The 22,860-nt window shown below is 44.2% G+C and overlaps 1 protein-coding gene across 14 annotated transcripts in view; it reads left to right on the top strand.

Annotated features, from left to right (window-relative positions):
* Positions 1-22,860, top strand: part of LOC126335092 (probable ubiquitin carboxyl-terminal hydrolase FAF-X) — a 316,568-nt gene that overhangs the window by 1,941 nt on the left and 291,767 nt on the right. The gene's annotated exons all lie outside the window — the stretch shown is intronic.

Raw genomic sequence — 22,860 nt, 5'->3', positions numbered from 1 at the left:
TCAGTGTATTTAAGACTGTCTTTCTTTTCTCCCCAAAACACAACAGATTCTAAGATTGATTGATAAGGAAGGTATTCAGATAGAGACTGCTAGGCCGTACACTTACCTTCGAAGGTTGCAATTTGTTACAGATGTGATTAACATCTTAAAGAGGACAAAACTCCATGTCGGGGCACAGATTCGATTTTCGTAGATTAGGACTTGTGGTCTTTTTTGCATTGAAGATGCTATCTGTGATTCTGTCACTGTCCACTGTGTTGTGCATGAAGATTAGTACAGCCCTACCAATCTCAGCATTTTAATACCTTAAGAAGGGGACCTCACATTTTATATGAAAGACCATGATGTTATATTGTTGCAGTGTCAGTGATAATTTTATGAAATCACAGCCGCCAACATGCAAAATCTTTGTTCATCATTGTTGTTTATGGCAACAACTCTGTGCTGCATTCTAGGCTGTATGGCAATTTGGTGCAATAAATATTGTGTAGTGGACCCCCATCCATGCAATTTCCTTAAAGTACATTACATGTACATGAAATACATCAGAATATATTTTGATAATTTGTCCATTATCTAATATCTTCCAGTTTTAGTTATTATACAGAAAATATGTTAAAAATGGCTTGACCGAAACTGCAACCTGTATTTGTCCTTCACCTTCATCGTCTTCACCAACTCTCAAATTGTCATATTTCAACCTAATGTAGTCCTTGGCCTACACTAGACATTTGTCACCACAGCCAACATTTCAATTTTCAAGGGGGGGGGGGGGTGCAGTATTGTAGTCTAGCCATTGAGAGCATTGGAAATAGTAATTAAGAAAAATAGTCTAATAAAAATTTATGAAATAAAAACATTGTTACATCTGGAGTCTAGCAGTTTATTTGCATGACACAGTGTGCAGACATCTACGCACTTGATGAGGAGAGGACTGGTAGTTGGCCGTTTTAACAGGGATCACAACTAACAAAACAATGGAAGTATTGTGCTCAACAATTTTATTCACTAGGATGTTCTTTTGTGCGATTCAATGCAGTGGACACACAATAACTGAAATATGTGACTAAGCGCATGTAGTAATAGTGATGAAAGGAGCTATTACATAATATAACTAGCACGTCAGATTGTACACTTCCGAAATGGGGCTGAAACACCGATACTTACAATATACTTAGCTTGAAAGATAATATTAGTCTCTGGAATTCTGCACTGAATATATTCACATGGAGATAGGATACAACAGCTTCAATTTGTGAAGCACATCTTAAGCATAACAACTGGCAACAGAAAGGGAGGTTGTAGTTCTGCAGAAATGTTTCCGAATGATCTGAAATTAGTATTGGGGAATCTTTTTGTTAATGACAGTAGTGGCTTTGTGAGCTTAACATATGGAAAAACCATAAGTTATGTATAAAGCTAATTGTCATGGGTAAGGAAATTATATCTGATAAGGAGAAACCAATTTCCTGGATTAATTTGGTTTATAAATTGTGTTAAAAAGAAGAAAAAGTTAACGTGCTATATAAAGCAAGGAAGCATAATTGTGTTGGCGGAAGAGGTCATCCAGCCATTCACCTGTATAACTTTATTTTTTGTATTGTGCATAATTGATTAGTTTATTGGACTTGGAGGTGTGATGTAGTGTGGTGTTTTCCTCATCTGCTCGTCATGATAGGCTCGTTAATGAGAATGATAGGATAAAAAAGAATCTTAAGCAAGATGGATGCATACACAAAGTTGATATTGTTAAAACTGGCAGCAGAAAAAGAGTAGTGGGAGAGAAAAGGTGGCAGTTCATAACTCAATTCTCTATAAGAAATGGAATAACACAGACAGTAAAAGCGGGAGTAAGTGAATTGAAACGGATTAATGTGCTTGTAAGCAATTGTGCCATTGTAAGAGATATTGTCAGTACATACGTAATTATACAGGTGGTTAATGTTATTAATATTATTATTTTGATATTGCCTGTATTGTACTTGGCATATAATTAGTTTTATTATGCGGATTGCATAATACATATTAGGTTGTTCCGACTTATAGTTGGGTCATTCCATACCAATTATTACAGGAAAAATTTGCTAGACGAAATCCCTGATATTTAGTAGACCCAGAAACATTTTCAATTTTTTTTATTTATTGTTTACGATTTAGAACCATTGGTCATTTTTGCTTCAGGCTGCAAGAGATTTTTAATTTATTTTTTTAGCAAACATCAGTGGTTTTTTAAAATTATTCAGTGATGGGTTGCCCCAGATCTTTCAAATAAGAAGCATTTATTTCAGCAGACACTAGACCATAAATTAAAACCACGATCACATCGCTGAATGTGTTTCTTGATATATTTTTATTAGCTCAAAGGTATTGACAGAAAAAAACATTAATTTTTAAACTGTATTTTTCAAAGGAGTAATTTCTCTGTCTTAGTATTTTTTGTGATGTTACACTACACAGTGTAGTCACTTTTTCTGGAGTATTAAATGGTGATAAGCTTAAACTTGACAAAAAACTTTAAAAAACAGATTTTTGAATTTGTTATTCTCCAGCCATGTAGTATCTGTGTTAGGGGAAAATGCTTAATAGATCTTTGTTATCAAATTTAGTACAAATTTCAACTTTGCCATTCAATGGCAAGTTACAAAAAAATTACAAATATGAGTCAAAAACACATTTATCTCGCCTAAGGATTGAAGTATATCAGTTACATAATTTAAACACATGAAATCAAAGTAATGAATGAATGATTGATTGTTGAAACAGTCCTCTGCAGAAAGTTTCTGCAAGCTATCAGATAGCATCTGAAAGACCGTACAGGATCATAGACAAGCATGTACAACTCTGTGTTGTCTTCCCACTTTTACCAACATATTTTCAGTCACACTCACTTAACAATGAGCACTTGAAGTGTCGAGTCTCGGTGGTCTATCAGTGTTCTTATTAACAAAGCTTGCCATAAGAGTGTGTGGAGTGTTTCCTGAATACATTATTTTAATTGAAGATTACCGTGAAGAAGAAGAAAAAGTCTTGTTTTACTTAAGAGTTGGCTCAGGGGCTAACTAAATGTGCATGTATAATGACATTAAATACTTAAGAAATTTCATTACCTTTTTGGTCAGTCTTGCTTGAACCCTTTTAAGAGACATAAGAAGCCTGTAACAAAAGGGGCGAGAGAAATAACGTTTGATCATTATTTTAGCAATGTAAGTTCTTTTATCAGTATAATGCCAGGGAAGGCACTCTGTCCAACATGTTATTTTAAGATATTTGTCATTAACAAAGAATGGGATCATGACAGTTAACGTAAAGCATTTTGTGACTCATCAGAAACGTTAAAACAGTGGATTTAGCTTGAGAAATCCTAGGTGTATGGTCTGCTAGGGAAAAAAAACAAACTGCAGAAAAAATACCTTTTGCCTTGAATGCAAATGTGGAATAAGTGGCAGCTACTGTCAAGAAGAATTTGGAACCTTCATTTGAAAACAAAAGTTGTGTTAAACCATAAGGTAGTTGTGAAAATTCTCCAATTGAGTATGATGATTTGATAGACAAGCTAAAGATTAAGTGTGGAATTTCAGACAAAGAGGATAAAGTTAAGATTATCAGTTTACTGCCAATTTCTTAAGAGTCTAGCCAAAAATGTCGTTGAATGTAATGTATCAGAACGTTTGGTTAAATTAACAAGGCAGTTAGTAAATAAGCAGTACAGAAGAAAAATGCATCTAATTTCATAGATGAAAATGTGATCAAGAAGGTTATTAAGTTTTATGAAGATGACAATAACAGCCGTTTGATGCCTGACAAAAAAAATTGTTTGTCTGAAAGTAAGTGGTACTAAGGTTCAGAGACAAAAAAGGTTAATGTTATGTAGTTTGAATGAACTATTGACTGAATTTGAAAAAGACAATCCTGACATTAAAATTGCATGGTCGAAATTTAGTGAGTTGAGACTGAAATTGTGTGTTGTTGCAGGGGGATTTGGCACCCATAATGTTTTTGTTTGTTTGTTTGTTTGTTTGTTTGTATCACCAGGCTGTCAGTTGATAATAGATGCAGCCAATCTTACTTGACTATAAAGACCTTTTGGAAGTTCTGGTTTGCAGTATTGACAGTTACATTGTATGATCACTGGAAAATGTTAAGACTGTCCAGGCAAACAAGCTTTACTTGACATGTTTGAAGACCGCGAAGATGATGATTTGATGCCTGACAATATAGAATACAAACAATGGGTGACACAAGACGGATAGGAACTGGTGGCAATTACAAATCCATAAGAAGAGTTTTTTGAAGTTTTGGTAACTAACCTTGAAAATTTGAAAATGCATCATTTTATTGCCAAAGCACAGTGTAAATTTCTGAAAGACAAAATGCAAACCTTGGCAATTGATGAATGAGCAGTACTTTCCGAATTTTCTGAAAATTGCTCCTTTGTTGTTAAAGATGAAGTAAAAGGGCACCATTGGGTAAACGAACAGACCACAGTTGATCGGTTTGTATTCTATGATAAAAATCAATGTATACTAGTGTGTCACAGATTGTGTGTGGTAAGTGACTATCTTGAACACAACGGTATAGTGGTGCACACTTTTCAACTGCAATTAACAAACTATATAAAACAGCACCAGCCTTCCATAAACAAACAGGTCTACTTCTCTGGTGGTTCTGCAAGCTAATATAAGCGAGCTGTCACAAATCCTAGTCTGCAGCAGACACACTTCAAGAAATGTTTATAAATTCTATAAACAATAGGTAAAAGGGATTATCTATGTTTTTGTAAAATGTGAGAAAATAAAAACTCTACACAAAAGTCTTTGAAGAAAGATTCACTACTTGTCTGAAGATTAAAGGCACTCCGCCTTTTCATTGTTTTATAGCTTTGTCACACAACTTACTCAGCTGTAAGTTCACGTCCCCTGATAGTGTACTTCATCAGTGTGGGAAAACTTATACCACTGACTCTTCAAAATGACACAGTGGCTTCTGTTAATGGTGGATTGATGATACTGATAATATTGATTGTCAAAACAAAGCTGTGTTGTTACACTTTATCACCCACTAGGACCAAGGACTTTATTTAAAAAAAAGGTTAAAAATGTGTTGAAGCTGTCTGTCTTGGAATTTACAGCTGTGAGTGGGTGAACTTTTAACTTAATACCCAAACTGACCGATGACATTTCTCTGTTGTTGAATCAACAACACAGTAAAAACAAATCACATGAGAACAAGATAATGTAATTAGTTGGCTCATTAAAAAAAGTGATCATAGATAAGTTTGTCTTGTGACTGATACACTTTATCTATTAGATATTAAGAAATGTATTTGTGACTCAAATTTGTAATTTTTTTCCTGTAACTTTCCATTGAATGTTAAAGTTGAAATTTATACTGAAGTTTGATATCATGAAGATATGTTAAGTGGGCAATTGTCAGATTTTTATCTTTTCCCCTAAAAAAGATATTGCAGGCTAAACAAGGAAAAAAATTGAAAAGTTTGTTTTTTAAAATAGTGTCTTTTTTTAAGTGTAAGCTTCGCACCATTGGTACTGTAAGAAAAGTAACTATACTGTGTAGTGCTATAGCACAAAAAATATTAAGGGGGAGAAACTACTCTTTTGGAAAAATACTGTTCAAAATTTGAGTTTTTTTACACTTGTGACCAATAACTTTGAGCTGTTAGAAATATATTAAGGAATACATTCAGCTCGCTGATCACGGTTTTAATTTCTGGTCCAGTGTGAGCTGAACTAAATGCTTCTTATTTGAAAGGTCCCATTACTGAATAAGTTAAAAAACCGCAGATGCTTGTAAGTGCAAAAGAATGGTTGGGACCTGAAACTAAAATGGCTACTGTTTCGAAAAGAAAACCAGTAAAAAAAAATTATAAATATAATTTGGACTCTACCAAACATGGGAGAATTCCCCAGTGGATGGATTATGGATTGACTCAGTTGGTTTGTTCAGTTGTAATTATACTAAAAGATAGGATTTCTCATTAGGCCTTTTCATTAATTCATAGTGTAGAAGGTTTTTTCTTTTGACCATGTTTCAACCGCAATTACAAATTTATTTTCATTCACTTCTCATGTAATATGATGTATTGCTTCTCCTGCTGACATATGCTCAGTCTGCGGATTGCGCCCAAGGGCACATGCTGGCAAAGTCTTGGCTGTTCCTCTGCTGGCTCTCAAAGTTGGGGTGCTCAAAACATGATTGTACCAAGGTGCTGACACAGATGTCCAACTTCTGGGAGTGTGCGTTAAAGAAACTTCAGAGATTCGAGAAAGGGAACTGCCATTCAGTTGTGAAAGTGATTATATCCATAGTAAGTTCTCGGAAGAAGCACTTAGTCTGATTAAAAAGAGAAAAGAGTGATCTCACAACAGGCTAACTTTGAGGGAACGCGAGACGATAACCGAGACACTACCAGCACAAAATGTTGCTGGTGTGGACTGTGGGTAGAGTGGTGTCAGTGGGAGGAGGGTGGAGGTGGTGATGCATGTGCAACTGTGCCAGTGTGAGAAGAGAGAAAATCTGCACCAACTCCTAGGCTATTTGTTCACCACCATGTCTGATGTTGACAGCTTGGTTGTTTTGCCAGATTATTGTGCTCATTGGACAGTGACATCCAGCCACTCACCCATAAACTACTTACTCATGAAGTATGATGGGAGAAATTAGTCACCGGAAATTATTTATTGTGAAAAATTTAAAAAAGTTGCATCATGTCACCAGCAGAATTTTTGGAAGAAGAGACCTTCATGACTCATCACTAAAGCTGCCAAAATTTATAGTGTGTAGCCACAAAAGCAGATCATAAAATTTTTAATCAAAACAGTTATTTTGTTTTCTGAGCAGCTTTTCCAATTCTTTATTATAGTGAAAAAAGAGTTCCGTGGTATATATAGCACAGAAGATAATTGCTTATGGTGCTTAGGAGTGAATCCTTGATTCTTAGAACCCAAGATATTTACTTAGCTAAATACAGTCCCGTCCTGTGTGCACTTTATTTGGTGGTGGCTGTTTCCATCGTTACATTGCTTTTTTGGAAATATTCATAACATTGTTAATGATCAGTCAGCAATCATAAATTTTAGTCTAAAGTAATACACTAAAGATAACTTATAACTTGGAACAACTCAAGAAATTTAATTTCGCCTAGAAATTACACTTTTTCAGTAAAGGCCTGCAGTTCTGCCTCATAATTTAATATTTTTCTGCATTGAATTTTTCATTTGTTAAAACTCTCATATATTTTAAGATTCTGATTTTATATTAGAAGCAACTGTACCTGTCTATGTGGCTCCATGCTAAACTTCTTGCTCAATTTCAACCCTGCAAAGTATGTGTCAATAGCACATTTAAGACTATATATCTAGGAGAATGACGATGGAAAGTGGACTGATAAAGCACCAAATGGAACTAAATAAAATATACAGCTTTTTACAAAATAATAAATGTTTTCATAGTGTGAGAGTCCTAAATCACTTCTGAATTGCAAATGATCATGCATAAAATCTTCACAGTGTTCAGACTACGTCAAATTAGAGTTAAAACTTGAGCTTTCAATGGTTAGCCCAATCTTCTTCTTAAGGAGATCACTGTATTTTGGGAGCAAAATCTGCTTTTGTTATAGTGGCGTTCAGGCTTGTCATCCGTCACTTGATATCACTTGGAAGCACACATTCTTTTGACAGTGACATCACATGGAGAGCCAGGAGTCACATGTAAAAATACAGAAAATCAGTAATGTGGTGTATGGCCACATCTCCCTCCAGATCATGACTGAGGGACAAAAGGGGAGCAGAGACCACTCCCTTCATTTATATCTCCTTTAGAGTTATGGTTGTGGATTGTATTTCTTTGAGGTCACTCCATCTTAATTGCTCACCTCGTGTCATATAAATAGCACTTACCGGGTAGAAAGTCGTAGGAAAATTTGTTTAATCATAGATACCTGTACCAGACTAATAATGTACAGAAAGTTCTGGTTGATAATAATGAATTATTTAGGAATAAAGGAGATAACTCACCTAAAGGCAGAAGTACTGCATCCAAAATAACCTGTAGTCCCTGCGGTAATCCTTGGGCACTTCCCAGAACCTCTCCCCTCAATCCATCTCCCCACTCACTCCAACAACAGCCCACATACCCACCTTCTACTTGCTCTCCAAAATCCACAAATCTAACAATGCTGATTGCTCCATTGTGGCTTGTTACAGTGTCCCCCCCCCCCCCTCCCCCCCAAAGAATCTCTGCCATTTTTGACCAACAACTACAGCCAGTTGCCCAAAATGTAGCCTCCAACATTAGTTACCAACCCTCCCCCCCCTTCCCCCCCCCCCCCCCCCATGGGGTCCACAACTCTTTTGTGGATACTTGTGTGGCAAGCACGGGACCTCGAGGTCGTGCAGCTCTTTTTCCTTTCCAGGCTGCATGCCTTCCCTTTCCACATCCCTCCCTGTCCCCGATCCCACCTCCCCTTCCCTTTTCCCTTCTCCCTCTCTTTGGGAGTATGTTTTGTGCCTACATCTGGAGACAGATGCTTGTGAACAAATGAAATGTCTTCTCTTCTTTTATCTCTACAATGTAAAGTATCTGTCCTTACTTTGTCCTTCTCTTTCCTTGATTCTTCTCTTTACCTTCTTCTCTGCTGCGTGTTCGAAGGCTGACCCATGCATAGTCGGTGATGGAGTAATGCTTAATTCCCTGCCCTGGGGAGATAAGTAGGACCTGTATGTATCCCTGGTAAAGGCCAGGCCCCGGAAGGGGTGATTGTCCGAGCTGGTACCTTCCGAACATTCCAATTGGCTCCTCCATCTGTTTCTTGGGAGGAGTGACCTGAAGTGTGGACAATCATCTAAGGCGGGAGAGCCTTTAGAGAGGGCGCCCGCTAGCAAGCAACACGCCATCGGAGACGCTGGTAATCGTGGAGGATAGTTAAGCAATGTTTTCTCCTACTTCAGCTTCTGCCCACAAGAGAGGGCTAAATGAGTGTCAGCCACAGAAAATACTTCCGTCAGTGCCAAAGTTCCTAGTTGTTTCTCGGTCTGACGAAGGTCAAGACTTCTCAACAGTAAACCCTTTCATTATTCAGAAAGGTGTCGAGGCAATTGCAGGTCCTGTAGTCTTGTTCCTGGTTACAAAATGGCATCGTGTTATTAGAAACACAGTGCCCTCCAGGCACAAAAATTGCTTCGAACTACACTGCTACACACCTTCCCTGTCTGGGTGGAAGCACACCGTACTTCAAACCCATCACAAGTTGTGGGGGATATGAGATAATTTCAGTTTGCCCTTGCCTCCCAAACCGTACGTGTTGCTGTCAGTGTCAGAGATTTAATCGTACCAGCCAGCCATGTTCCAATAGGGCCAAATGAGTTACCTGTGGCAGGGATGCCCATGAGGGTGATTGGTCACCCCCATCCCCTCATTGCATCAACTGTATGGGCAACCATGCTGCTTCGTCTAGAGATTGCCCTATTTTTAGAGATGAACGAATTAGTCAGGAAATATGAGTGAAGGAAAAGGTGCCCACTGTTGCTGCTCATATAGCATTGTCCTTGCCTCTCCTTGACCTACTAACTAGCCACGCAGACTAGCGATATCACCTTTAGCACCACAATTGACAGATCAGTGAGCCCAGAGATCGCCTGTTCAACCTCCCCACTGTCATCTGCTCACTCCAAGGCTCAACCTTCATTGGCTCCTGCTAAATCACGGGCCCCAAAATCGGATGCCCAGACTTCCAGAAAAAAGCCTACTCGTGTAGAGTTTTCATACCCAGACTTCACAACCCTCAACCTCCTTCGTGTCAATGCCCTGCTTCCGAGAAGACTCATAAGAACAACAGTTCCTCTCCTTCTACAGCGCCACCCTCGGCCGTCTTCCATGTCGCCAAGACGGATTACTGGCATCCCATCATCCAGCCAATCACTGGCGGCAGGAGCTGCCCCCGAACAACCTATGGATCTGGATCTTCTGCCTCTGGCTGACTGCTATTCAGTGCCATCGGCCACTGGCTTTCAGTGGTCACTGAGTTGACACCAACCATGGTGAGATTTTTCCATTATTCGTCTGTCCTGTGTCAGTTATCAATTGGAATATCTGCGGAATACACTCCAATCAGGATGAACTGTTGATCCTCTTACTATCATACTCCCCGGTCATCTTTTGTTTCCAGGAAACAAAGCTACATCCCCATGATTGCTTTGTATTCCCACATTTCCAATCAGTCCCGTTTGATCTCCCTTCTCTTGCTGTTCCAGTGCACGAGGGACGTATGATTCTTCTTCATGATACTATCCATTACCACCCAATCCATTTACACTGTTCCTTCCAAACTGACACCATACGTCTTTCCCTTATTGGGTCCACCTTCTCTCTTTGTACCATATACATTCTGTCGTCCACACCACTGGCAAGAGCCGATCTCATTCATCTCTTTGGTCAGCTCCCACCCCTTTATTTGCTGGTTGGGGACTTAAATGCCCACCACCCATTTTGGGATCTGTGCGTCTTTGTCCATGAGGCTCCCTATTGATTGACCTCGTCCACCAAGCGGATCTTGTTTGCCTCAAGAATCTACATTTTTGTCTGCATCCATATCAACCTACTCTGATTTGGACCTTTTGGTCGGTACTGTTCAGCTAGTTCAGAGCTTTCAGTAGTTCGTTCTTACTGATACACACTCGAGTGACCATTTTCCATGTGTCCTTCGATTACAGCCACAACTGCCATCTATGTGTCCAAGGCACTGGAAGTTTTCCCAAGCCAATTTGACACTTTTCTCCTCTCTGGCAACATTTGATGACATGACTGTCAATTTCCTAGCATTGACGATCAGGTCACTCATGTTATGAAAGTTATTCTTACAGACGCGGAATGTTCAATACATTGTTCCTCCCCCCCTGCAGGTCTGGGGGTTAGAATAGGTCCGAGGTATCCCTGCCTGTTGTAAGAGGTGACTAAAAGGAGTCTCTCTTTTGGCAGGTCCCATTTTATGGTTTGGCCTGCCACTTTCCAAATTCTACAGAAGTGTGGGCCATATGGGAAAGGACGCCTTACGTGGTGCATGAGTTAACCATAGTGCCCTTAGATTCGGTCTCCTGAACATCTTGTCATGGCTTTGCATCTCCACCTGCAATTCATCTATTTGGGTGAGGACACTTTCCAGGGTACGTCACCTTCTTCCGGTGCCTCCTGTCCTCTTTCGCCCCCATTACAATATTGGATTTCTCTGCACCCAATATCCAGCACGGTAGCCAGTCCATTTTGGAGGGGTCGTCATGTACCCATTTGGTGGTAGCCCCCTGACAACACAGGTATCACACCACTGATGCCTGAGCTGCAGATCCCTACATATGCCAAGGAGTAGATGCCTGTATTCCTGGAGTATCAGGACTCCCAGCAATGGCCATCATGCTAGTTGGTCTTTGCCGTGGCTGGGTGGTGCCCGTGGGGAGAGCCCCTGATAGGAGTGGGTGGCATCAGGGTGGATGACCCGCAATGAAGCGGGCTAAGCCATCTCTTGCGGTGACCGTACAACACCAGCAGTCTCTAAGAAGGGCAAGATCAAATACAATGCTGACAGGTATGACCCTAAATTGTTTCCGTCCACAGGGGAGGAACATAAGGCTACAGGAAGAAGAGCCATATTGGCCTTGCTATTTAGTCTGTACCAGAATGGTCAGGGACTTCTTTCTACCTATGAACCCTCAGTATTTTGTTGAACATCTTGAGGAGAAGTGTGGGGAAGTGACAGCACTGTCCAACATGAGAAGCGGTACCGTCTTGATTCAGACAGCATCCCCAGCCTAATCCTGGTTTTTAATCGCTTGTGACCAGCTGGGTGATATTCCTGTTTCTGTCGCTTCCCATAAAAGCCTCAACATGATCCAGGGGATTATTTTCCATCACGACCTCCTCTTGCAGTTTGCCGATGAGCTCCATGCCAATCTAGAGTGGCAGGTTGTTCATTTCATCCGGCATGTTTATAGGGGACCCAAAGACAACAGGGTTGCTACCTGTGCCTTCATCTTGGCCTTTGAGGGTGATTCATTGCCTGAAAAGGTCAAGGTGATGGTTTACCGCTGTGATGTTAAACCATATGTCCCTCCCTGTATGTGGTGCTTAAAGTGCTGGAAATTTGGGCACATGTCTTCCCGCTACACTTCCAGTGCCACATGTCAAGACTGCGGACATCCACTGCATGCAAATACTCCATGTGCGCCTCCACCCACTTGTACCAACTGTGAGGAGCAGCACTCAACTTGTTCCCCAGACTGCACAGTACTCCAAAAGGAGTGTAAAATCATGGAGTACAAGACACTGGACTGGTTGACTCACCAAGATGCTTAACGTAAATTTTAAGTGGTACACCCCATTTGGAGGACACCCACTGGACGTCCACAAATGCTGCAGCTACATTACCATCGGCATCACAAGTACCAGCCGTACCACGAACAGTGGGCCCTCCGGGCCTCCAGAATACATCGGCCTCCTTGGTGGTAGGAAAATCTCTGTCCGTTGCTTCCAAAGTACCTACTTCAGGAGCAAGCCGCTCCCCCCCCCCCCCCCCCCCACCCCCCCCACCCCCACCCCCACCCCCACCCCCTTCCCCAAATGCAGGGGAGAAGCCACAGCCTCCTCAGGTTCCTCTCATGTGCAACGGGTCCCTTGGGACCCTCTCTCCCAAGATGTCCACTAGTGCCACAGTGAACACCCACCAGTGGCTAAAGGAGCCAAAAGCTGCTGGACGAAGAGCTTTACGATCTTCCCCTGTGCCTGAAACTACTTCGGAGAAGTCCTCCCAGCGAGCTCCTAAAGAGAAGCGAGAAGGCAAGCAAACAAAGAAGTCTGCTAAGAAGAAGGACCCTCTGGTGGTCCTAACATCACCACTCCCTACCAATTGTGTACCTGCAGATGAGATGGAGATGTCAGCGTCCCCTGAGGACTTGGATCTCACTGATGCCTCATCCACAATAGGGATGGATACAAATGCTCAATTGGTGGCAGCAGGTGACCCTGAGGCGTAACCTGCTTCCTTGCATGCTTCATGCCTTCCCAACCTCAGGATAACGCCATCCTCCTGTGGAAATGCTGCGGTTTCTTTCCTCCACCTACCTGAGCTATGGCAACTGTTAAGCTTTACACCCTCTTTCTGCATTGCCCTCCAGGAAACCTGGTTACCGGCAGTGTGGACCCCTGCCCTCTGTAGCTGTTGGGGATATTAAAAGAAGCGTAGCGACTACAATACAGTGTCAGGTGGAGTTTGTGTTTAAGTCCTGAACTCGGTATGCAGCGAACCTGTGCCCCTTCAAACCCCTCTTGAAGCTGTGGCTGTCAGGATAAGGACAACACAGGAAATAACTGTATGCAACGTATATCTTCCTCCAGAGGGTGCAGTACCCGTGAATGCGTTGGCTGCACTGATTCATTAACTCCCTAAACCTTTCCTACTTTTGGGAGATTTTAATGCCCATTATCCCTTGTAGGGTGTCACCGTGCTTGCTGACCGAGGTAGAGATGTTGAGACTTTCCTGTTTAAACTCGATTTCTTTTTCCTAAATACTGGGGCCCCCACACATTTCAGTGTGGCTCATGGCACTTTCTCAGCCATGGATTTATCCCACTATAGCCCAGGACATCTCCCATCTGTCGACTGGAGAGCCCACAATGACTTGGTGTGGTAGTGGCCACTTTCCCATCTTCCTGTCCTCCCCCAGCACTATTCTCCTGAACGTCTACCAAGATGAGCTTTAAACAAGGCACACTGAGAAGCTTTCATCTCTGCTGTCACCGTTGAATCTCCCCCACATGGTACAATCGATGTGGTAGTTGAGCAGGTCACTAGAACAATAGTTATTGCGGCGGAAAACACGATCCCGTGTTCTTTAGGGTCGGTGAAAATTGGTACCTTGGTGGTCGCAGGAAATCGCTGATGCCATTAAAGAGCGGCAGTGAGCTCTACAGCAATACAAGCGGCACTCTTCCCTAGAGCACCTAATAGCTTTTAAACATCTCCGTGCCCGCGTTCGCTGGCTTATAAAAAGACGGAAACAGGAATGTTAGTAGGGGTACGTCTTGACCATTGGGTGCCATAAGTCACCTTCCCAAGTCTGGACGGAGATCAGACGTGCTTGCGAGTACCAGGCCTTGACAGGTGTCACGGGCATTCACATCAATGGCGTGTTACTTACTCACGCAAACGCAGTTGCCGAGCACTTTCCCGAATACTATGCTCGAGTCTCCACATCTTACAAGTATCCCCCAGCATTTCACACCCTTAAACGGCAGATGGAAAGGAAAGCCCTCTCATTCACTGAATGTCACAGTGAACCCTATAATGCTCCATTTACAGAGTGGGAGCTCCTCAGTGTCCTTGAACTTGTTCTGACGCAGCTTCTGGGCTAGGTCGGGTCCACAGACATATGATCAAACATCTCTTGTCCGGCCATGAGCGACATTGCCTACTCATCTTCAAACAGATCTGGTGTGAAGGTGTCCTCCCATCACAATGGCGAGAGAGCACCATCATTCCAGTGCTCAACTCCGGCAAATACCTGCTTGTTGTGGATAGCTATCTTCCCATCAGCCTCACCAACGTTCTTTGTAAGCTGTTAGAATGTATGGAAAGTCGACAGTTGTGTTTTGGTCCTGGAATCATGGCCTACTGGCTTCATCCCAGGGCAGTTTCTGCCAGGATCGCTCTACAGCTGATAATCTAGTTTCCCTCAAGTCTGCCATGCAAACAGCCTTTTCCAGATGCCAACACCTGGTTGCCGTCATTTTTTATTTACGAAAAGCTTAAGACATGACGTGATGGCATCATATCCTTGCCACATTATATGAGTGGGGTCTCCGGGGGCCCACTCCAGATGTTTAACCGAATTTCATATCGCTTTGAACTTTCCGTGTCCAAGTTGGTGCCTCCCATAGTTCCCCCCCCCCCCCCCCCCCCCCCCCCCCCCATATCCAGGAGAATGAAGTTTTGCAGGGTCCTGTATTGAGTATATCTTTACTTTAGTGGCCATTAAAGGTGTAGCAGCAACTGTCAGGCCGTCCGTCCCACCTTCTCTGTGTGCAGACATCTGCATTTCGTGCTGCTCCTCCAGTACTGGTGTTGCTGAGCAGTGCCTACAGGGAGCCACCTACAAGGCGCAGTCATGAGCTCTTACCCACAGCTTCCAGTTTTCAGCCGTGAGGTCGTGTGTCGTGCACTTCTGTCAGTGTCACACCGTTCATCTGGAAACAGAACTTTACCTTAATGACGATCCACTCATTGTAGTGGAGACCTATCAATTCTTAGGACTGGTTTTCGACACCTGATTGACATGGCTTCCTCACCTTCATCAGCTGAAGCAGGATTGTTGACAGCACCTCAATGCCCTCCAATTCCTGAGCAACACCAACTGGGGTGCAGATCGCTCTACCCTGCTGCAGCTCTACAAAGCCCTTGTTCAATCCTGTCTTGACTATGGGAGTCTGTTTTATGGTTCGGTGATACCCTCTGCATTGCGTTTACTCAATCCAGTGTACCGCTGTGGCATTCGGCTGGCAACAGGAGGTTTTCGGATGAGTCCTGTGACCAGCCTCTTGGTGGAGGCCGGAGTCCCTCCATTGAAGGTTAGGCATGTATAACTGCTTGCCAGTTACATTGCACACATTCGTAATTCTCCTAAGCATCCGTATTAACACTTCCTTTTTCCACCCACAGCGGTTCACCTCCCGCATCGGCGTCTCAGTCAGGCAGGTCAGGGCAGGGCAGGGCAGGTCAGGGCAGGGAGGTTTCTATCATACCATCTAAAGGTGGGCATTTCACCTTCATGTATGGTCCCTTTTGTCTGAACAGGAATCCTTCCCATTACCGTCTCTCCTTGAGGTCAATTCACGTACACCTGCATGGTGTACACCTAGGCCGCAGATTCTTCTGGACTTTTCGCATGGCCCTAAGGTCTCCGTTAACCCTGAGACTCTCCGCTATCACTTCCTCTTGATTCTTGACATGTACCGGGACCATGTAGTGGTTTACACCAATGGCTCTATGGCTGATGGTCACATTGGCTTCGCGTATGCTCAGGGAGGACATATTGAACAGCACTTGTTGCCAGATGGCTGCAGTGTTTTCACTGCAGAGCTGGCAGCCATTTATCATGCTCTTAAGTGCATCTGCACATGCCCTGGGAAACTGTTTCTCCTGTGTACTGACTCCTTGAGCAGCCGCAAACTATTGACCAGTGGTACCCCCGCCGTCCTTTCGTAGCGACCATCCACGAGTCCATCTGTGGCCCGGAATGGTTCAGTCATTCCGTGGTGTCTGTTTGGACCCCAGGCCACGTCGAAATCCCAGGAAATGAACTTGTCGACATGCCGTTCAAACAGGCTACACGGAAACCGCTTCTGGAGATGGGCATACCCGTAACTGACCTGCGATCATTATTACACCACAAGGTTTTTTCACCTTTGGGAGGCGGAATGTCATTATCTCAGTACACACAACAAACTGCGTGCCAGTAAGGACACTACGACTGTGTGGAAGTCCTCCATGGGGGCCTCTCGCAGCGACTTTGTGATTCTCTGCCTGCTCCACATTGGCCATATGTGGCTAACACATGGCTACCTCCTCTGTCGCAAGGATCCACCTAGGTGTCACTGTGGCTCACATATGACTGTCATCCATATCTTGCTCGACTGTGCACTTTTAGCCCCTCTGCGGCAGACTTTTAACATTCCCAGCACCCTACCTTCAGTGTTGGGTGGACAGTGCCTCAATAGCAGATTTAGATGTACATTTTATTTGTGAGGAAGGTTTCTGTCATACCATCTAAGGGTGGGCATTTCACCTTCTCTCCAAGGCCACCACACACCCTCGATTTTAACTCTGTCGCACTTTCTCTGCATTTGTCTGTCTTCCCTACATGTGTTCAACTTGCCTTGTCTTTTTGGGGTGGACATTTAAATGTGTGGCAGAGTGCCTGGCCCATCTTTTATTATTGTGATCAGCCAGACCAGACAATCTCCTCTATGGTTTTAATACCTTCTTTTGTACTTTTCCTTGTACTTTTCCTTGTGGTGTATGTTTTCCCCGTTTCTTGCTCATTCCATTTTTTTCTTTTTAAGTGTGGTGTTTGGTGTTTTTGTACCTTGAGCCTTGCCTGCGTCAGGAAAAAGGGACTGATGAGCCTGTAGTTCGGTCTCTTTGCACAACCAACCAACTGCGTACCTCTCCTTTGCCCTGGCACCCCTTAGTTCCTTGGTGGAACAAGGCATGCCAGGACACATTACACGAGCAGAGATGTGCTCTTCGCGTTTACCGCAATCATCATATGTTGGCCAACTGTATCCACTATAAGCAGTTATGTGCGCGATGCAGTTGAATCATACGCCATAGCAAGAAGGCAAGTTGGGATTTCTTTACCAGCTTATTTAATATCTTCAATCCCTCATCAGTTGTTTTGAGTTGAATCTGATGGATATCCGGCACATCGAGTTTTTCCTTGGCTTCTGGGCTAACTGTCGTGCAGGACACCTTAATGGACCCAGTCACAATCTCAAACTCATTGGATTGACACTTCACTGAGATTTCCAGGTCTTCTATTTACCCACCTGAGATTTCGAGCTCTTCTGTTTACCCACCAGCCTTTCTCCCAAAGAAACCGGTAGCGGAATAACGACCTCTTGCTTTTTCCTCTCAAATCGCGAAAACTATAATGCTGATTTTCCTTGAGGGAGCTCAGACATGCACTCTTCTCCTCTTGCTCTTCTGCTCCGGGACTGGATGGTATTCACTTCCATATGTTGCTGCATCCATCATACTCTAGTCTGTGCTACCTCATTCTCCTTTATAATCAACTTTGAATTGACAGCATCGTTCCCAGAAGATGGCTATTGTCATTCCTGTTCCGAAACCTGGGGAGGACAAACATCTCCCCTCCAGCTATCACCCAATCTCTCTCGCAAGTAGTGTTCGTAAGGTTTTGGAGTGTATGGTAAATTGTTGTTTAAGCTGGTGACTGGAGTCCCAAAACACTGACCAACGCAGTTTCCGAAGGCGTTGTTCCGCATTTGACCATCTTGTTAATCTCTCCACTAACATCATGAACAATTTTCTCAGAAAACGCCAAACGTTTGCCATACTTTTTGATCTGGAGAGGGCATATGTTACCTGTTTGAGGACAGGCGTTTTCTACACCCTGTTCTCTTGGGGCTTTCAAGGTCCGTTACCCCATTTCGTACGCAAATTTATGACAGAGCACACATTTAAGGCGTGGGTGAACACTAACCTACCTCTACTTTCTCCCAAGAAATTGGGGTTCCCCAGGGCTGTTTGCCATCGCCATATATATAATTATGGATTGTCTCCTTCCCAATGTCTTGGGCTCCATCTTTGTAGCTGATTTTGCTGTCTACTACAGCAACGGACTAGCCTTTTTGAACGACATCTTCAAAGATGTCTCGATGGCCTCCACTCGTGGAGCATTGAAACCGGCTTCAGATTTTCTCCCAGTAAGACGATCTGTGTCAACTTTTGGCATCATACATAGTTTTATCCACCTTCCCTACATTTAGGCCCTGTTGACCTTCCACTCTTGGACATTGCCAAATTCTTGGGACTTATGTTTGACAGGAAACTGTGCTGGTCTTTCCACGTTTCGTCTCTTTCGGCTCACTGTCTGTGATTCCTCAACACCCTCTGTGTTCTCCCGCCCTGCGGGTCTGGGAGTAAGAATAGGCCTGATGTATTCCTGCCTGTTAAGCGGCGACTAAAAGGAGTCTCTCATGTTTCGGCCTTTACATGATGGTCCCCTGTAGGGTTTTACCTCCATTCTTCAAAATTTTGCGGAAGTGCGAGCCAATTGTGGAAGGGTGCCTTATATACTGCATTGTGTCCATCGTGTCTTGAGATCTGTAGCGTGCTTTCTCGTCGTCGCATTGTAGTCCTGCTCATTCTCCATGTCTTGTGTGAGAACACCTTCCTGGGCGCGTTTTCCACCATGCATTATGCAGTGTCACTTTCTGCGCTGACAATAACCATGGAATTTTTTTGCACTTCCCTCCCTGTTGCTCCCACACCACCTACCTTCGGAGCACCCCCCCCCCCCCCTCCCCAGTCATTGGAGACACCAGTCCCCACTTCTCAGCCAGAGAAGCGTAAGTCTTCTTTGGAACCACTCGCTAGGAAGGGCTCCCTTGGGTCACTTCGCTGGCCTTTGTGGCCGAGCAGTTCTAGGCACTTCAGTTCGGAACCACACTGCTGTTACGGTCGCAGGTTCGAATCCTGCCTCGGACATGTGTGTGGGGTCCTTAGGTTAGTTAGGTTTAAGTAGTTGTAAGTCTAGGGGACTGATGACCTCAGATGTTAAGTAACATGGTGCTTAGAGCCATGAGAAACATTTTGAACCTTGGGTCACTCCCTTCCCAGGTTTCTGCTAGTGGGAAAGATGACTCCCGCCAGTGGCTGAAGGGCCCAAAAGTAGCTGGTCGTAGGGCTTCACGATCATCCTCAGTCCCAGAGACTGAATCATTTAATTCCTCTCAGCAAGAGAAATTCAAAAAGAACACCCCCAAGACCAAGGGACTTGCAATGGCAGTCACACCACCGTTATCGACAAGCTTTGCTTCTGAGGATGAGGTGGAGATTGACAGTGGCCCATCTTCTGGTGCACTGTCCCACTTGTCTACCCAGCGATGGAATCGTGGGTTACCAGACTCATTGCTGCTAATTTTATCTGAGAATGCCTCATTGGCCGATTTAGTTTTACGTTTTATTCATGAGGGTGAGTTTTATCATTTGATGTAAGTTTTAGAGCATGTGCTTTGTCCTTCTGTGTTCACCCTAGTGTGTTGCAGAGTGGCTGGCTTCTTCTTTTTATTCTCATGGTCAGCCAGCCGTTGTCATCTGCTTTGTTGTTTTACTCTCTTCATCCCATTTTTTGCATTTACACTTTTATTGCCTTTCATTTCATTTTGTGTTGTCAGTCTCGTTTCTTTTATCCTCACACTTGTGGCATTGTTTTATTCGGAACAAGAGACTGATGACCTCGTAGTTTGGTCTTTACCCCTCTTTTAATCCAACCGACCTCTGTATTCTAAGTGATACCTCCTGGGCAGCAGCTGCCCTTCTGAGTCATTATGCTAGTCACCTGTCTTCTATGCCTGCTCATCTGATCATGTCTTTTTTCTTCTTCAATGCCTCCTTGGAGTTAGGGTATGCAGGCAGCCCTTCCTCTCTACTACCATCGGGAGTCTGCTTCCATCAACTGCTACATTCACTTTCCTTCCAGTTCCCTAAAACTTTGTTGACAAATGGGGGTACGATTCCACCTTGCCTTCGCCCCCGGACCTTTCCCAAGGATAGTACCCCCCCACCCCCCAGTTTATCGTTGGGCATTTGCTGCTCTATTCACACAGACGGCTCCTTTGGTGTCGGGAGTACCTATATTATTGACGACTCCCCTATCTGATTTCTGCTTCCCATCCAGTGTTCCGTATTTACTGCGGAGCTTTATGCTGTTCTCCAGGCTTTCCTATACAGCCGTTGCCATCAGCAGATACAGTATATTATATGTTTGGATTTGCCCAGCTATCTTCTCAACCTCCTACCTCGTCATCCCATCTCCTTCTGGTCCACCAGATTCAGGACTGGATTTACAAGCTCCACTTGGGGCATCTCTGTGGCATCACTCTGGATCCCAGGGGTATTCTGGTATATGCGGAAACGAGGCAGCCGATATAGTGGCAAAGGCTGCTGTCTCTCTTCCTCCGCATGCTGTTCGCATGGTTCCCTGTTCCGATCTACAGAGTGTTTTATGCAGTCGTGTTGTTCTTTTATGACACACACAGTGGTCTGCACTTCAGGATAATAAATTATGGGACATAAAAACTTTTCCCTGTGTTTGGACCTCTTCCTCCCAGCCTCGTCGTCGGGAGGAGGTAATTTTAAGTAGACCCCGGATTGGGAATTGTCTTTTTAGCCATCGACATATTTTAAATGGCAATCCTCCCACACTTCGTCCCCACTGCTCTCAGTTGTGAACAGTAAGACAACTTTCACTTCAGTGCCCCTATTTTAATCTGCTACACACCTGTTTACAGCTGTCACCTGATAAATCTTCCCATTTAGCAGATGACGCGCTCAGCCAATCGCTTCTTTGAGTTTATAAGTGTTAGTGAGATGACATCAGTCAGTTGAAGCTATCTTCTGTTTTTACCCTTCCCTAAGCCACAGAATGGGCGCGTATGACCATAGCTGTTTTGTGCCCTAAAACCATTATCTAAAAAAAGAAAAACAAGAAGAAGAACCCAACCACTTCCTGCACAGGCTCTCCAAAATCTCCACACCGGTACCTCTCGAGTCCCTACTCGTAACTGTAGACGTAACCTCCTTATACACCAACATCCCGTATGCCCACGGCCTTGCTGCGATTGAACCATGACCCCTCCCAACACCCTGTAGTTCCAAACCTACCACTTCATTCCTCGTACACCTAGCCAACTACATTCTAGCCCCCTGCGGGTTCGGGGGTTAGAATAGGCGACTAAAAGGAGTCTCAAACTTTTCAGCCTTATATGATGGTCCCCTGTTGGGTTTGACCTCCATCTCTCAAAATTTTCAGAAGAGCGAGCCGATTGGGGAAGGGCGCCTTACTTGGTGCATTGTGTCCATCTTGCGATCAGACCTTTCGCCAGCTTATACACCGTTGAACTGCAGTCCTGTCCGCTCTCCATCTCTTGGGCATGACTCTTTTTCTGCGTGCAGATAACACCTTGCACTGTGCAGTGCCTCTTTCTGCACCGACGGCGGCCATGGACCACATGTTACCTAACATCCAGCACGGTAGCCAGTCCATTGTTGTGGGGCTGCCATGTACCCTGTCGGTTGTAGCCCCCTGACAACACAGGGATCGCTCTACTGATGCCTGCGCCGTTAACTCCCCACGTATGCCAAGGAGTAGATGCCTATCCTCCTGGGGTATCGGGACTCCCGGCAACGGCCATCCTGCCAGGTGGCTCTTGCCGTGGCTGGGTGGCGCCCATGGGGAGGGCCCTTGGTCGGAGTAGGTGGCATCAGGGCGGATGACCCGCAATGAAGCGTGGTACATCGTCTCTCACTGGTGGCCAGCCGCCAGCAGTCTCTAAGCATTCTCGGGCTCAGTTTAACGCTCAGAAATACGATCCGAAAACGTTCCCCTCCCTGGCCACACCGTGGGAGGAACGTAAGTCTCAGGATGGCAGTAGCAGTTATTCGCCCCACTTCTTAGTTTGTACGAGGGTTGATGGGGAGTCTTTTCTCTTCACAAAGCCTCAGTTCTTTGTCGAGCATTTAGAGGACAAGTTTGGGGAGGTGGAGGGCTTGTCAAAAATGCGCTCTGATACAAATGGCATCCTCTGCCCAGTCACGACGGTTACTCGCTTGTGACAAGTTGGGGGATGTTGCTGTTACGATCGCACCCCATAAGAGTTTAAATATGGTCCAGGGAGTTATTTACCATAGGGATCTTTTGCAGTCTGATGAAGAGCTGCGCGCCAATTTAGAGCGCCGAGGTGTACATTTCGTCCGGCGCGTTCATCGGGGCCCGAAGGAAAATCAGATTGCTACCGGTGCCTTCATCTTGGCCTTCGAAGGGGATACATTACCGGAAAAAGTCAAGGTGATGGTCTACCGATGTGACGTTAAGCCCTATATCCCTCCCCCGATGCAGAGCTTTAAGTGCTGGAAGTTCGGCCATATGTCTTCTCGCTGCACTTCCAGCCTCACATGTCGAGATTGCAGACGCCCATCACATCCCAATACTCAATGTACCCCGCCTCCCATCTGTGTCAACTGTGGGGAGCACCATTCACCTTGCTCGCCAGACT

Source organism: Schistocerca gregaria, chromosome 2, assembly GCF_023897955.1.
Source record: "Schistocerca gregaria isolate iqSchGreg1 chromosome 2, iqSchGreg1.2, whole genome shotgun sequence".
Taxonomy (NCBI): domain Eukaryota; kingdom Metazoa; phylum Arthropoda; class Insecta; order Orthoptera; family Acrididae; genus Schistocerca; species Schistocerca gregaria.
Note: the sequence above shows the minus strand (reverse complement) of the source record. Positions and strands in the feature narration are given on the sequence as shown.